The sequence below is a fragment of the Propithecus coquereli genome, unplaced genomic scaffold (genome assembly GCF_000956105.1).
Source record: "Propithecus coquereli isolate 6110/MARCELLA unplaced genomic scaffold, Pcoq_1.0 Scaffold11, whole genome shotgun sequence".
NCBI classification, from domain to species: domain Eukaryota; kingdom Metazoa; phylum Chordata; class Mammalia; order Primates; family Indriidae; genus Propithecus; species Propithecus coquereli.
This window is the reverse complement of record NW_012134969.1, coordinates 10,742,866-10,759,225: the sequence shown is the minus strand read 5'-3', so window position 1 is coordinate 10,759,225 and position 16,360 is coordinate 10,742,866. Positions and strand designations below refer to the sequence as shown.

Genomic DNA, 16,360 nt, shown 5'->3' with positions numbered 1-16,360 from the left:
AAAACTGTATCTTACTTAACAAACCATCAGCATCACTATAAAACCTCTATTAAATTGTCATAGCTGACAAACTGCTTAAAATATAAGTAGTCCTTATAAATTAGTGTTATACACCACTGACAAATAATGAATAATTTTAAGTTCCTTCATATATGGATATGTTAAGGTACCTCTATTCTAGTTTATTCAAACATTCTTTCTACCCTAAAAACAACCATTTCAATTAGACAGGGACAGTGACAGTACAACTGTATTTTAGGGATAATTAAGAATTTCTCCTGAAAGTGAATGTTATTTAACTTTGATAATGCACTTAAACAAATAAGACACAAATCACTGAAAAAAGATAAAAATTACAATGAATCTCTTCCTGCAACTTCTGCACAATGATTTACCTATCAAGGGTGTTAGATATAAATAATTAGGCTTGTAAATTTAAAATAGTCAAAATCTTTACAGAATGCTTTTTAAGAGGTAGTTAAAAGAGAGCCAATCATACATAGCAGAAGCCGTTATTAATCTGTCTTCTAAAATAATACATACTACTAATTAGGTTAAAGTTTTTCACCCTGTAATAATTGACCAAATACTAGAAAACTGTTAATATATGTTCTGATTTTTTTTAGACATTTACTAAGCTAAATTTTTAGACGTTTATAAGCCAGTATATAACTATAGAGAGGACAATTATACGATGTTAAATATTTGTGTCCAACCAGTTTAAGTTTTGACAACTTCGAAAATCACAAATCATAAACTCTCTAAATTAGGAAGAACTTTGTGGATTTACATCTGTATTTACAATATAAGCTCAAATGCTGTCTCTCTTCCCCCATTTAACTCATTAAGGCTGTGTCTACAGATATCTGGATTGAAAGTGATAAACTGAACCTGGATTTTTTTTCTCCCAGACACTCAGGTAAACCATGTTTTTCATCTTACTGTTTTCTAACCTGAAAAATACTGGTTAAGTCCGTAGGGGAAAAACTGTATGTATTTTCATCCTATTCAAATTAAGCTGCTTTTCCATAATATTCTCAAATCAAAGTTAGAAAGACATTCTATACCTTATATTTATCTCAAACCACCACCAATGACACCAATATAAAACTACCTGAACTTCACCCTTATATTAAACTCTGATTCCCATTAAATTTTAACATTTTATATAACTTCAGCCGTTAATAGATTCACATTCCAGGATTATCTATTTAATATCCCATAATATAGAAACACCAAATTTCAGTTTAAAAAATTAAAAAAAATATATATACACACACACATATATACCTTAATATTCAAACATTATTAAAAACATCTGAGATTTGTTTTAAAAGATTTTACATTGTTTAAAATTAAAAGCAGTTCTATGATCATGATGATAATTACACTTCACTCTTAAGACTAAATTACACTTTTCTCATGAAAACAGACCTTTAGGATTTTCTATATCTTAAATATATAAAGTAAACATTTTTAGGTGAAAAAAAATTTTTAAATTGTAGAAAACTTTATAAACCTCACTTTAGCAAATGGATTTAAAAAAATGTATTATGGTTAATACTTTACCACGAGATTAATACTTTACTATAAAAGAATTAGCCAAGTAAAATTTAGTAATACTGTTCAATAAATTCATTTTCACAATACCAGATCACCATTTAGAAAACAAAAATTGTGTTGTTAAATACCATGTGACATTTTCAACTAAAACTGTAAAAATCAAAAAAGATAAATATGCCAGAAAAGTGGCTCTGTGATAAAGTATTTTGGAGGTTAAGACAACAAAAGTCACTGAAGTTTAGGCATTCTATAATTTTATTTTTAGAATTTGCAACTTTTGATATGAACAACTTAAATATTTTACTCACAGTACCTATGAGTAACATACTAGTAGTTTCTGTTTAAGAAAGTGGGTTTTTCAGTTTCAACCACATTGCCACTTTTGGTTAGGATAGTACTTGGAATATTTTACATTGTCTTAAAATAGTCTCATTAATCTTATTGAATTTTGCAGGCTCTACCTACTACTCTCACTGTCAAATAGCCAAATACCAAATTCCATTTGATTTAAAACCTCCATTTTATAAGATGAAAAGTCCACTATTAAATTCTTTTATTTATTACACTGTAATAGCAACCTTAAGGAATTAAAAGAAAAAATACTATATGTATTTATTTTTGGAATAAATAAATTCAGTTGGAGTTGAACCTAATACTAGACAATGAGAACATTAACTGTATAAAATAAAATTTGGAGTTTTAATAAGCAATACAACTCAGCTTTGGCCACTTGACAGGATGATTTCTGTTAATTATTTATTGATTTTAGTTTGTCTAAAAGTTTCAGCTTTACCAATTGTCTAGTCCAATTATATTGCAAAGATATAAAATTACATGCTTTTAAAATTCATTAGTATACCTTAATCTCCTATCATGTTCCAGCATATGTGAGTATTCAATCAAAGAAGTTAGGTTGTTCTCCAGAATCGGCTCTCTCCTAAAGGTCAAAACCTGCAATAAAAATGTCATGTATTATAGCATGAAGACACTCAACAGATTTTCATCTCTTGTAGTTTCATAGTTGATCCCGGAACATAGAGGTAAGGTCTTCAAAATGACCCCAATCTTGCCAGTGTTCAAAGAAGCCCTAACTTGAAAATAATGTTTTAAAAATAGAAATAACTTGATTAGAAACACCTGTGATATGCTTTATCATCTGAAGCCTCTTCAAACAAATCATATTACTATGTTTCTGCTTTCATTTCTCTTTAGGGCATTCATTTTCAAAGGAGTATGGATAAGTGTGTATGCAGGTAGCCAGCTGTTAGAGGACTGGTAGAAGGGGACTTCATAAGGAAAATATCAGAAGTATAGTTTGTGCTTCTAAAACTCATAAAACACATACAGTTGAAGATTACCGGAGGTATAAGGACAAAATTTAACTATCTTTCTCCTCAAGTTATCAAACATTTTAATAATGACAGAAATTATTATTATTTTCAACTTTAGTCTTTTTGCCAAGTCTGAGTGAATAATATCAACATTTCCAAATATTTCAATACATTACAGTTCTAACAGATCAAAATGTGGAACTTATTTTTTGAATAAATTAAAATACTTACAAGTAATAAATGGAACACTACTGGACCAAATGGTTTTTTCATGTTTCCAAGTAGAGGTAGGATATAACTGAATGTATATAAGTGGCTTTTTCATTTGTTTCACCTTTCTGAATCTTAATGATTTAATGTAGGAATCAACTATATAAAAATATTAAATTATCAAAGGCTTATAATGTACTACATATGCATCATAATGATCTGCCCACTTTTATTTAAGAATGACTTAGGAAAATTAAAGATGAAAACAAACAAAAAAAAACCTTTATTCTTCTGCCACCAAATATTTGATTGTTTAATAACAAAAACCACACGGTCATACATAACTCATAATTACCAATCCAAATACCAAAACATTTTAAAAAATTAAAATAATTTCTATATAGTCTTCCTCAAAAGATACAGTTTTCTACATTTGAGCACTCTGAAAGTTAAGGTATCTTAAGTCTAGAAATCATAGAAGGAAAATAGTAAAAAACTTAACATGCCAAATGTTAACTTTTTAAATAGTAGGGAGACAAAAATACTAGATTATAAGAAGCAAAAGTGGTTTGGACATAAATACAGTAAATATTAAACCAATGTACGTGACAAAAAATGATGTCATTAAAAAACCTTCAAATAGTAAAACTCAAATCTAAAATCTAAAATCTATACTTAGAAACCACCATAAGTCTTTCAGTGCAAACATTCTTTAGTGAAATAAGGCAGGATTAAACAAAAGTATAGTAAACTTCTCATAATTTTAAATAACTATTAAGAATAAAATTCAAATATATATATTTAATATCAATTCCAGTATTTGAAACTTGTCTTTCTAAAAGGAAGATCCTTTAAAGGATCTGTAATATAGACCAAAATAACAACAAAAAAACCCCAAAACTCCAGGCCAAAAAAAAAAAAAAATCAGTTCCCTAACAGAAAACAATATTTATATGAAGGATCTTCAGTCATTTGTACATGTAAATAATCAGATAAATATATAAACACATATTAGTAATGTGATATTCTAAAATCGATATTGTTACTCTTATTAAGACAATCACGACTTTAAAGTTCTAATACTGTCACTTCTAAAAATTAAATGCTTAATCTCATTTTCAATGTTTATTTGAAATAAAGTGGTACTTTATTACTTATTTCCTTTGGTCTTACAAGATTTGGGGCTGCAAAATTTTAGCAAGTCATAGTTTGAGTTCTAATTATGTGCCAGAATTAGTTGCCTGGCACACAATTTTCTAAGTGTGCTGAATTGGAAAAAAAAAGAAACAAAAAACCCACAAAACTACATGTACACTCTAATATGACAATTCTTTCTAAGATGTGTTTTCTGGTTATAATCAGACCAATTATTTGTTTCTTCTAAAAAGGGGTTAAAAAGAAATCAATGGGATTATTAAGCTTCATTAGACAAAAGAAAAAAAAAAGAGAAGAACCAATTTTAGGCAAGTAATATTTCAAAGTAAGAGAGACAAATTTTTATAAGATAATTTTTAAAAACTGTACAAATTTATACTCTACTTGATTTTTTAATTGAAGAAAGCTAACGTATCATGTAGAAAAAATATCTAATATAGTCTCTAGGAATTTTTTTTCATTTTGTAAGCCAAATCAACTAACCAATATTTCTGGATTGAAGTATTTCCTGACATTCTGAATAGTTACTACGTACCAATAAATAAACAAACAAAAATATACACGTCTGCACAAAACAAAAATGTAGTACACAAATCATGATGAAACAAGGGACCCAGAATATGGAAGCTACTTTGAAATTTTCATCCTTAGCTGTAGTTCATGATAAACATTAAAACTGGTATTAAATCTGATTACAAAAATAATGCACTGTTATATACAAACACCTGAGGCTACATTTTGTAAATGTACAACTAACGCAAGTTAACAACATTAAAAAAAAAAGTCTATAATTGCACTTTTCACTTGGATTTTTAAAAATAGTATGAAGGGCAAACAAAATGAAAATCAATGCTACCAGGAAGACTGATACCTTCTTGCATTCCCTCTCCCCACAGTATATAAATATAGCTTCAAAAAGAGGTGAGCTACTGTAGCCACATTATACCCCCCCATTGTTTTCCTGTGATAATAAATGACTTTTCTAGTCTTTACAATATAAAATAAGTTAGAACTGTCAGTTTTTACAGAAAAATATGGATACGTGCATATAAACATTAAAAAAATATATATCTGTTGGAATTTATATGATGACAAAATTAAAATCTTCCTCTTATGTAGCATCACACAAAAGGGAAAATATTTTTAATACTGTGGATTTTATTTAGGTGCTAGTGTGTTCTCAAGCTTTAAGCAAAATGTTTTAAATATAGAAATCCTTGTTTTAAAAATGGCTTATTAAACAAAAACGATCCTTTACTCATCAATCCCAAAATACACAAAAAATCCTATAAACCAAAGTGCTGAAAAAGTATGGTGAAACTTAACCAGACTGGTAGAATTTAAAGCCTGGGCCCCTACTCCCCCCAAAATTCTCCGAGTCACATAATTTGAATGAAAATTAAAATACAAAACCAAAAACAAAAATCAACAGTAAAAAGCAAAACCCACTAGTTCTGGTACTTTAGGTATAATTACATTTAAAATAGGAATGAGATCTACAATTTCATTAAATCAAATTTTATAGAGAGGATAATTACACCTTTTATGAAATTTTCATGAGCTGGTCCAAAATACACAGCTTTGAAAAAAGGAAATGAACGTGGGTTGTGTGATCACAATTCATGTTATGAAGGCAATACAAAATAGTATGAATTATAAACTCAGCTATTCCACTATTTAATATAAATTATATTTACAGCCCTACAAAGACTTGTAAAAGTCATTAAGATTTTTCACTTGAAAATTTTCTAACAATGTGTTTTGGACTTAATGTGAAAATACAAACTATAAGTTTCAAAATTTCAACTACATTCAAAAAACGATATAAATTTCTATTAAATGAAACTATCCTTCTTAAAACATATAAAGCTATCTGTTTATCAGTGCGTTTATGGCTTTTCTTTGAAAACCACACCCGCCTTTTATCAAGATGCAATTAATGGAATGACAAGCTTGGTAATAAAGAGAAATATATTGACGGCTGTCTTAAGCAACATTAAACAAAACCAACTAAAAACCAAATAAAACACAACACACCCACACTGTTGTATACGATATATTTCTTCATAATGAATTTATCAAACGAATGAAACCATATATACGCACCTGCGCTTACTTACCTGTTGTACTGTCTAAATTAAGAAATATAAATGTCTTGTATAATAAAGTTTTAAGTTCACTGCAATGACTGAATCAGCAAAATCTATATATTTTAAATTAGATGTGAAAAGTTTAAAAAACACATTAAATTTTTATGGAAAATATGGAAAAGATCATTTGTTCACATTAAGAAAATTAATGTTTCTTTTTATCAAAATAAAATAAACAATTCTCCCGTAATCTGCATCCAACAAATATATGTAGTTTAAGACAAAAAAATTCCTATCAAAAGAAAAAGCTCCTTCAATCAGTTTTTAACCAATAAAGAACAGGGTCAAATATATAAAAGTCTTGTAATTTCAGCCAGCAGAAATAGAATTTTGCAAAAACAGCCTCTTCAGTTTTGCTTTTAATATACATTTCAGAACCACCTGAAAGTCCTTTATGGGAGAAAAAAACTATTAAAACACCAACTTTTTTTTAAACTCCCGTCTTAACGTTTCATAATTATTTCCGTGGTTCTCTGACTAAAAGTATAATTTTTCGGAAAGTAGAGAATTATAATCTAGCGTTCAACATTCAAACCCCCCAGTCCCGCTTTCTTCCAGCCAATCAGGGGGTAACAAGTCCAGTGTTTTGGAAGCTCCGTTAGACACAATTTGAAAAACATCACATTGCGCTCTCCTCCTCCCAGAAAGATTCTAAGTGAGGGCGGGTCCCTCAGTCTTCATAGAAATATAAGAAATCAATCAATCCTTATATCAATTGTAGGAGGAAAAACAATGTAGGCAGGCAGTCCTTAAAAAGGGTGTCACTGCGATTCCCAGGAAGCGTTATTCCTCTTTGCGAACAATTGAACAGCTGCTGCAAAAAGCATCTCCAGAATATTTGCAACCCAGAGCAGTGCGCTCCACACGCAAAACATCACACCAGCAAAGGGTTAATCTAGTGGTGCCTTCAGCGCGGAAAAGGACTTAAGATCTAGTATGCCTTTAATGCGGATTTTTTTTTACAAAGGCCACAAAGTATTACCTAAAGTTAAAGCAGTTACTGGCTCACATCATTGAAGAGCTGTCGAGCAAGAACGGATAGAACTACTAGTTAAGAAAAAAAAATCACTAAAGGGAAAGACAATTAGCAACCCCTCTCGCCTCTGCCTCAGCGTCGAGAGTTCCCAAGAAAAGGTGACTGCAAATTACCGTTACTTTGTTTGGGTATAGACTTTTCAGGAGGAAAACATCAATAGTTTCACTGATTGCTTTTTTTCCTTGCGACATGTTTCAAAGACTGGAGAAGGAAAGTCTTCTAAGAAAAGTGCGACTCGGAGGAAACAGCCAGGAGAAGGAAATCGCTAGCTCGAAGCCCCATCTTTCATCTCTCTCAAGAACACCCCTCCCCCTTGAGAAAGGGCAACGCTGAAAAAGCAAATGACAAAAATCCCCAGTAAGAAGTGAAAGTCCAGCATCTTTCCTAAGAGCCCCTTACAGCCTCAAAAGCCTGCCCCTGCCCCATCTTGGAAGCGTCAGACGCGGTCAATACGACCCTACCTAAAAAGACCTCACTGGGACCGAGGCGCGCAGGCGGGAGGGCGGCGAGGGCTTGGGAACCTCTCATTCCTAGGACACCTCACGCTTTAGCGTCAAAAGACGACAATACAGACGGCTGGGTGCCGGGCGAGGGGTACACTGTCTGCCACAACCGACCGGAGGGACTCATTACTCCAGGTTCCGAATTTTCCGTCGACCTTAAGTTTCTTGTCATGCGAAGACGGCCATCAGCCGGCCGGGAAAACTGCGAAAAAGGGCGGCTCGGCTCGGATATGGGAGAGGAGCGCGCGCCCCCTCCTCCTGTCAAGATCCGCGGCCTGCGGAGACCCGGCAGCGCGCTGTCCCCGGCCCCGGGCAGGGGGTCTTGCTGACAGATCCGCTGGGCGGCGGCTGCTCCGCCGCAGCCGGTCCGCGTCCCGCTCAAACTACAGCTCCCCTCCCCCCACAGCCCTGTCTCCCAGCGCTCCCGCCACATTCCTCCCACCGGTGCCCACTCGCAGACGCCCAACTTACCCCTAACCCTATTTCCTGGGATTTTTCGCGACTAAAGTGAGGGCAGACCCAGCGCCCACTCCCTGCACCCCCACCGCCTGCGGGTCCCACCACTGCCACCTCCCGAGTCCCGCTCTGCTACTTCTTCAGGGTCTTACCGGCTGCGCCAACCTTGGCGAAGCACCGCCGACTGCCCTTTGCTCCAAGCGATTTTTGGCGAATTTTTTAGTGATTTTTTCTGGTGGAGTCCTAGTGGCACTGTACTCTCGGACAGGTTATCCCGTCTCTCCCGCTAGATTGATGAGATCAGGCATCACTCGAAAATGGCGCCGAAAGCGCTGAGGCTCCTCATTCAAATTCGTTAGAGCCAACCCCGCCGCCCCAGGGCATGCCGGGAACGCGGGCTGCCTCCGCAGCTGTCAATACCGCCTCTTAACCTCCCTTCTCCTGCTTGCCTGACACTTTTGCGCAGGCGCAAACGCCAATTCCTTCCCCACCCCTCGGCCCATGCCTTGCAAATGCGCAGAATCACCGCTGTTCGCGGCTCTCCCTTCGCCTCTTCGGTCTCAGTCCGCTTTCCTTTTTACTTGCGCGTGCGTGTAGCGCCTTTGCACAGCCGCGGAGATGGATTGACCGTACAGATTGTGGGCCCGAGGGTGCACAGATACCTGTCAGTCGACAGGCATTTAGTATACTTTTGGAGGTAAACAAATAAGGGCAAACAAATAAGGGCCCCGCTGAGGCGAAAAGGAAAACGTCTTACAGCCAGTGTCTTAAATTCCCAACAACGGAATGTGTCTGTGAGACACGTGTACTTAAAACAGCCCCGCCAGCGCGTAAAGCTATTGCCGTTCGCCAACGCTTTACAGGAGCTTTCGCTCTTAAGCCCGAGAACAACTTTACGAGGTAGGAACGACCGTTATTCTCAGTTTGAAGACCAGGAAACCAAGGCTCAGAGACGTTAAGTAATTTGCCTAAGGCAGTACAAGTAGCAAGGCAGTGGACTAGTCCACATCTGTCAGTTTCTGCAGCCTGGGCCATTTTCTTCCACGCTCTACGATCCAACCTGAGCACACACAGGAGGCGTGGTTTCTTTTCCTCCTTTCTCGTCAAGTGTTTTTGTGTGTGTGTGTGTGTGTGTGTGTGTGTGTGTGTGTGTGCGCGCGCGCGCGCGCGCCTGCCTTAGAGTTAATGATTACTTAAGTTTGCTGGAGCACTCCTTCCCTGTCCTTGGCTGCCTTTTGCGAAGGCGCTTTCATCAAATGCAGTTTCTCTTACCGTCTTATCTTTAAACTTTCTGCTCGGTTTTGGAGATAGGAATGGGCAGTCTTTGGGTGTCACATAGGGTGATTTTTTTTTTAAATGGTGTGGTAAGTGAACTAAATCCAGCAAAGACCGCTTTCCCTTGTGCGACACATCGATAAACTATTAATAATAACAAACAACGGCTACCTCGTATTGACTGTGTACTGTGTGCTGGGCACCGTGCTAAATAAATGCTTCATGGCCTAATCGTGTTTATCGCCTACAACAATCCTACGAAGTAGGTATTATCTTCATTTTACAGATGAGGACACCTGAGGCTCAGATTAAGAAACCTGCCTTAAAGTCTTATACTGGTAAGTAGAAGCACAAATTCTAGGCAAACCTGTGTCCACTCTCAAAAACTGGGTGCTATGATAGGACAATAAATGATAAAGCTGTCAGTATTTTAACACCTTCCTTGTGAAGGTTAAATAAGACAATCGATATGAAAGTGCCTTAAGTATTAATAAGTAAGGAAATGGTGGCTGTACTGAGGGATGAAGAAGAAAAAAGAAAAGAAAAAAATAGTAAGTAAGGAAATGGGAGAAGGGTAGCATGGTTTGCATTGTTGAGGTACACTGGAAAAGAAATGGATTTTAGCAACTTGAGGTCAAGAGGTAACATGGCACAGCAGTGTATTTGTCTTAAGTCTCTCTGGTACTTTTGTGTACTGCTTAAGTGGGTGGACTCTGGAACCAAACCGCCTGGGTTTGAATCCCAGCTCTGCTACTTACTTGCTGTGTGATCTTAGGTGAGTTGCTTTATCTGTCAGACCTTTATTAAAACAACTAACATTAGTACCGCATTGGGTTGTTGTACGGATGTACATGAGCCTATATATTAAAGGCATTTCAACAGTGTTTAGCATTTTAGTAAATGTTTGCTATTGTTTGAGTCAGTCATTAACATATCTTTTAATGGCTTCTTTAATGGGTGTTTAAAAAATCTTACTACAGTTAGTGCCATTAGGGGTTAGCATTCTTATTCAAGAGCCCCTTAAAATGATAAATCAGCCTGACAAATGATTTTAGCCAAATATGAGTAATGATTCCTGTTAGGTGAATAAGGATGTTGATTTATTTTACCATTTCATAAGAATAATATATGGACATGGAATAGTTTTACTGCTCTTTCTGATTATTATAGTTCAAAAAAAAAACAAACCCCAGGGCAATCTAGAATACATAAAGAAAGTAAGAACCATCTAAATTTCTACCTTCCAGAGATAATCACAAATTCTTTGTACTTTAAAAATATAACATACCTCCTGGGGGAAGAATCAGCTAGGTGAAGTCTGGATAAGTGGTACATTTGGGGAACTTATTTGCAAGATTGTACTAGAACTTCATGCATAGGTAAATAACACAACCTGGTTTCCTCACTGTAGATTTTTTGATCTAGTGTCCTTTTAGATATACTCTGTCAAAAGAATTCTAAGTGATGATGATGTTGATAAAGAATAACATTTATTGAGGACCTACTATGTCAGGCATTGTGCTAAACATGTACATGCATTTTCCCCATTGAATCCTCATATAACTCATGAAGTGGGTGCAATTATCTCCATTTTGCACAGGCTACAGTTTATGTGGAGGTCACTTTTAGAAGATTTAAGTCCCTTTTATTTAAAATTGTATTTAATAAGCCTAAAATACTTCATGAAAACTTCTTGATTTGCTAAAACAGAAGAAAACAAAATAAAGTAATGTACAGTAGTTCCTATGCCTGTACAAAAAGCCCAACTGGAAAAAAATGGTCTTTTGAAAACTAAGAATTTTATATTTGACCACAAGGGGGTGCAAATTCCTGAGTTAAATTTGAAAGAAAAAGAAAAAACTCTTTTACTTCAGACCATCCAATTCATGGGTGAAAAACTAGTAAGAAATCTTGCCCAGAACTTTAATATCCCACAGAGTGATGTACTTTATAAGAAGAAAGAACTAAATTATTTAGGTACTCAATTAGGGCAGAAGTTTTCAGCCTTCTTTCTTCTATGGGGTAAAAAGTTAATCATCCTTCCCCCACCCCTTTCTACCCAGCCAGTTTGTGTCTCTGCATACACCTCTTTTACTTCTCATAAGAGTAGAACTGAAGTCATAATTTAAAATGTGGGATTTTGCTTTTGGAAACCGGAATGCAATCACTAGCAAATGAATGGTAAATATGGGTAGTATGGAGAACCAAGGTTTTGTAATTTCAATGCTTTTTTCCCCTCTTGCTGTTGCTAATGAGTAAGCTACAACTGATGGAATGTTGGCTTCAACATATTAACTTATTCAGATAAAGCTGTGAAAGCTATAGGTCTGTTCATCTTTCAAGAAAGAATGCAGACTTTTAAAGAAGAAAACACTATGGATAGTAATTTGGAAACAGTATATACTAGTTAATGTTTTAAAAACAATTTACTTAGTAGGGGTTTCAAGTTCCTTTTATTTTCCTGTTGGTCTTGTTTCTCTGAAGTGGACTTACAACTTTTTTAAAAAACCTTTTTATTTGGAAATGATTTCATATTTACAAAAAGTTACAAAAATAAAAATGGTTCAAGGAACATCCATATCATTTCCTTGTTCTTGTGCAGGGGTGAGTTCTCTCTCTCTCTCCCCCTCCCCTTCTCTCCCTCTCCATATATATATACAGTCCTTATAAAAACACACAGGAACAACACTATAAGAAAAACCTTAAATTGATACCAAGGTTTTATGATTATAGTTAAACATATACACGATAAAAAGCTATTCTGAAATTCTGCATTGTTGACACTGCCAAACTATGCTTCTAAGGTAACATTGGTGTTCTTCAGACCATCATCATTGGATCTAGTCCAATGATTTCTAAACCTTTGTAAATCTGTTGAAAGCTACAGACCCTCCTTCTAGAATAATGCATATATGCAAATAGTTTGCATATAATTTCAGAGATGGATGATAGTCCATGGAGTTCCTGAAGAAAACTAAAGGAAAAATTATTTATACATATGGTAGGCAGAATAATGGCCTAACAAAGATGTCCATGTCCTATCTGTCTGGAATCTATGAATATATTATGTTACATGGTGAGAGGGAATTCAAATTGCGCATAGAAATTAAAGTTGCTACTCCTATGACCTAAGAATAGATTATCCTGGATTGATTATTTGAGGATGCTCAATGTAATTATAGAGTCTTTTTTAAGTGTGGAAAGGGGAAGCAGAAGAGTCACTGATGAGATGTGAGACTCAACCGGCCATTGCTGACTTTGAAGATAAAAGGAGACCATGAGCCAAAGATTCATAAGGTTCATGAGCTCTAGAAGCTGAAAAAGGGAAGAAAACAGACTCTCCTAGAGCCTCCAGAAAGGAACACAGTTCTGCCTACATCTTTTTTTTTTAATTTATTTAATGTTTTAGAGAAGTAGTCTTGCTGTGTCACCCAGGTTATAGTGCAGTGGTGTGATCATAGCTCACTGCAGCTTAGAACTCCTGGGCTCAAAGAATGCTCTGGCCTCAGTTTCTCTGACCAGGTAGCTGGGACTATAGACATGCACTACATGTCTACCCCACCTGCCTACATCTTGATTTTAGGCCACTGAGACCCATTTTGGATTCTGACCTCCAGAACTGTAAGAGAATAAATTTCTGTTGTTTCAAGCCACTAGGTTTATGGTAATTTGTTTATGGTAATTTTTTTAAGTGGTGATTTTATAGCGTTAGGAAGCCAATATGTAAATAGTCATTTCTGGGTGTTGATGATGTATGGCTATGGTAGTAATAAGTGTATGCTTTATATTTTTAATACCACCTAGGTGTTTTTCTGTACTTTTTTCATTTAAAAAATCCATAAAAAGTACTTTTTTTTCTTTCTTTAAAGGTATGTGAAGTGTCAGACCTCAAGATGTACAACTGTTTAATTAGGTATAGCATCTTGTCTACTACTGACATTATATACCTACACAAGATTTACTGAAATTTGTTGGTACAAATGTGATGAGCTTTTCCCACAAATTTACCCATTTACATTCCCTTTTTAAAATGCAATATTTTGACTTATTTTATATGTTGATAATACCATTTTTCTGTCAATTGTCTTAGATAATTTCTATTCCCTGTAGCTAATTGACACATTAAAAAACAATTAGAAAATCCTCCTCAGAGGTTAAATAACTATGTGCTATAATTAATTAGATATCAGCTTAAGAGAATATATTGTTTAGAAACCTAGATTTACTTTGCAGTTGGGTAGATTCTTATGTGAAAGATCAGTACAAGTACTTTATTATCTGTAAATGTTTTATGAACAAGAAACTTTTGTCTTTGTGATTTTTAGAGGATATCAGTATTAGTTCCATGGGGGAAAACTGATACATGTATTAGGAAATGTACTTCTGTTTTGAGAAATTTGCTTTGCATAGGTCAGAGCTCTGATTTCTAGAAGTAGTTAAAGCTGATTCATATATATAATAGCATTTTTAACTCTATTTGATTCTCTTGTGATTATAGAGTATTTTTCCTGTATGAGGAGTTATTTTGCTTCCATATTCTTGGCCACAAATCATGGGACTGAACTAAAATCCATTTACAATTAATAATGGTTAAGATTTATTGAGGAAGTATGAACTTTTTTTTCATCTGCCAATAAGGATTCCTGGAAAGGGATAAACCTGTTTGTTTTTCACACTAAGATCAGTGTGAAAATGCTGGCCTAAGATAAAATATTAAGTATAGTGTTTTGAAGCATTGTTTTTAAAATAACACAAACTTCTTAAGAGCTTAATAAAAGAAATGTAGCCTATTCAGGTTTGAAATCAGAATCTTAAGAGTTAAAACAGGCCTCTTTCTTAGTGCCACCCATTATCTAAGTGCCCCCTGAAGCTTCTGAGAATAAATTTATTCCCACCTACTTGTTATAACCCTTTAAATAAGACCACTGTTATTTTCAGTCATGATAACAACTGAATCCCAACCCCAAACATCCTTTAATGGCTTCTTTAATGGTTTTATGATTTTAAACCCTTCATCATTCTGGCTTCCTTCTTCTGGTTAATCTCCACTTTAACAGGGGCCTTCTCAAACAGTGACACCTAGAATGGTATATCATATGCTATATAATCTGAAATATACCAAGGGTTGGCATTAACTTTTTGTCTTGTCCATTAAAATTCTTGTATTTGAGAATAATTTTAGATAATAAAAAAGACTGATAAATAATAGAAATGGTTCTATTCTTGACAATTTATCAAAAGAAAATTGAAGAACTTTAATAAAATAAACTACACTGAGTAAAAAAAGTTAAAAAAAATTACAACTCATGACTTTCTCAGAAGCTTTATTGACTTGAGAGGAAACCTGTCTTGGACGTTGTGGATGATAGGGAACCAGGAATCTATTAACATTCATTTCTTATTTTTTTTAATAAACAGAAGTAAAATTGAGACACTCTGGTCTCTAGGAGATATGACTGAGGATGTATGACCAGTTCTTTAAGACAGTTGAGCCTCACGCTACATCTCTAGTCTTAATATATACAATTTATTTCTTATAGAACAAATCTATGGGGAAATAATGAGAATAAAATACATCACATTCCCTTTTGACTAAGAAATGCTTACATGTTTAAAACAAATTAACCTTTCAAAGGCAGCTCTGAAGAAGTAATTTATTTTAAATAGGTGAGCAGTTTATAGTTCTTATGGGAATACTTTTTCCTTACTTTTTTTCATCATAGGATTAGGCCCTATGTTTTTAATTTAAGAACTTTAATTTTTGCTGTTAACATTTAATTTACTTAATGACCCCATACTGTTAACTTTTGACCCAGTGAACTCAGGACAGTATATACAGACTGTATACCTAATTTTAAAGAAACTCTTAAAAAAAAAAATACAGGTTTGATGTAAACCAGAGGATTAATAAATTCATTTCAACTGTCCATGTAGAAAAATATCATACATATTTAATCAAAGAACTTTCCCTCCTTATTGGCAGATGTATTTTTATAAGCATAGAGGTTTTTTTTTTTTAAAGCAATTAGATGTTTATGCCATTGGCAAAACAACCCAAAACTGACATGACCTATCTGTAATTCTTTTAATAAACTGCAAGACTACTAATACAGTAGGAGATATAAAACCTCTTCCTGATAAGAAACTTTTATAGCATGTGACTAAATCTAACAATTCCCCTTCTACCTTTATTTATGCTCAGATTTACCTTCCTTTTATATAAAATTGAAATTCCTAAAGTTTAAAGTTCTAGATGTAAAAAATGTTAGTACATACAGTTGTTAAATTAAAGTTCAAGGTTTCTTCTAAACCACTTAATGTAAAAATACTTTGTACACAGCTTTTATTTGCCCTTAAAACTAGACCTGGGGACTTGATTCTGAACATTTTCTCCCTACTTATAAAATACATGTGCATTAAAGAAAACTGAGAAAAAAATCAGGATTGACTGGAAGGCATTGCTTCTGAAGGCCCCTTAACAATATACCTGTCTCCTCATTTCCTTTCCCAGTTGACCAAGGAAGGCCCCATATTAGTCTTTTGTATATTAGCATTATTGAATTTGATCTATTTAGCATTACTGAATACTGTACTTCGTTTCTCTCCTTCAAGAAAACTGCAGTGTGGTGTATTGTGGAATAGAAGGTTTTACCTTTCAGGCACCATAGAGCAAAGTCTCTC

The 16,360-nt window shown here is 34.5% G+C and overlaps 1 long non-coding RNA gene across 1 annotated transcript in view; it reads right to left on the bottom strand.

The window, feature by feature from the left end:
• Positions 1 to 8,709, bottom strand: part of LOC105813920 — a 29,106-nt gene extending 20,397 nt beyond the window's left edge. Inside the window, exons 1-2 of the long non-coding RNA XR_001137677.1 lie at positions 8,557 to 8,709; positions 2,423 to 2,514 (exon numbers count right to left, since the gene is read on the bottom strand). This is a non-coding gene — a long non-coding RNA (uncharacterized LOC105813920). The remainder of the gene's footprint in view (positions 1 to 2,422; positions 2,515 to 8,556) is intronic.
• Between the last annotated feature and the right edge of the window lie 7,651 nt (positions 8,710 to 16,360).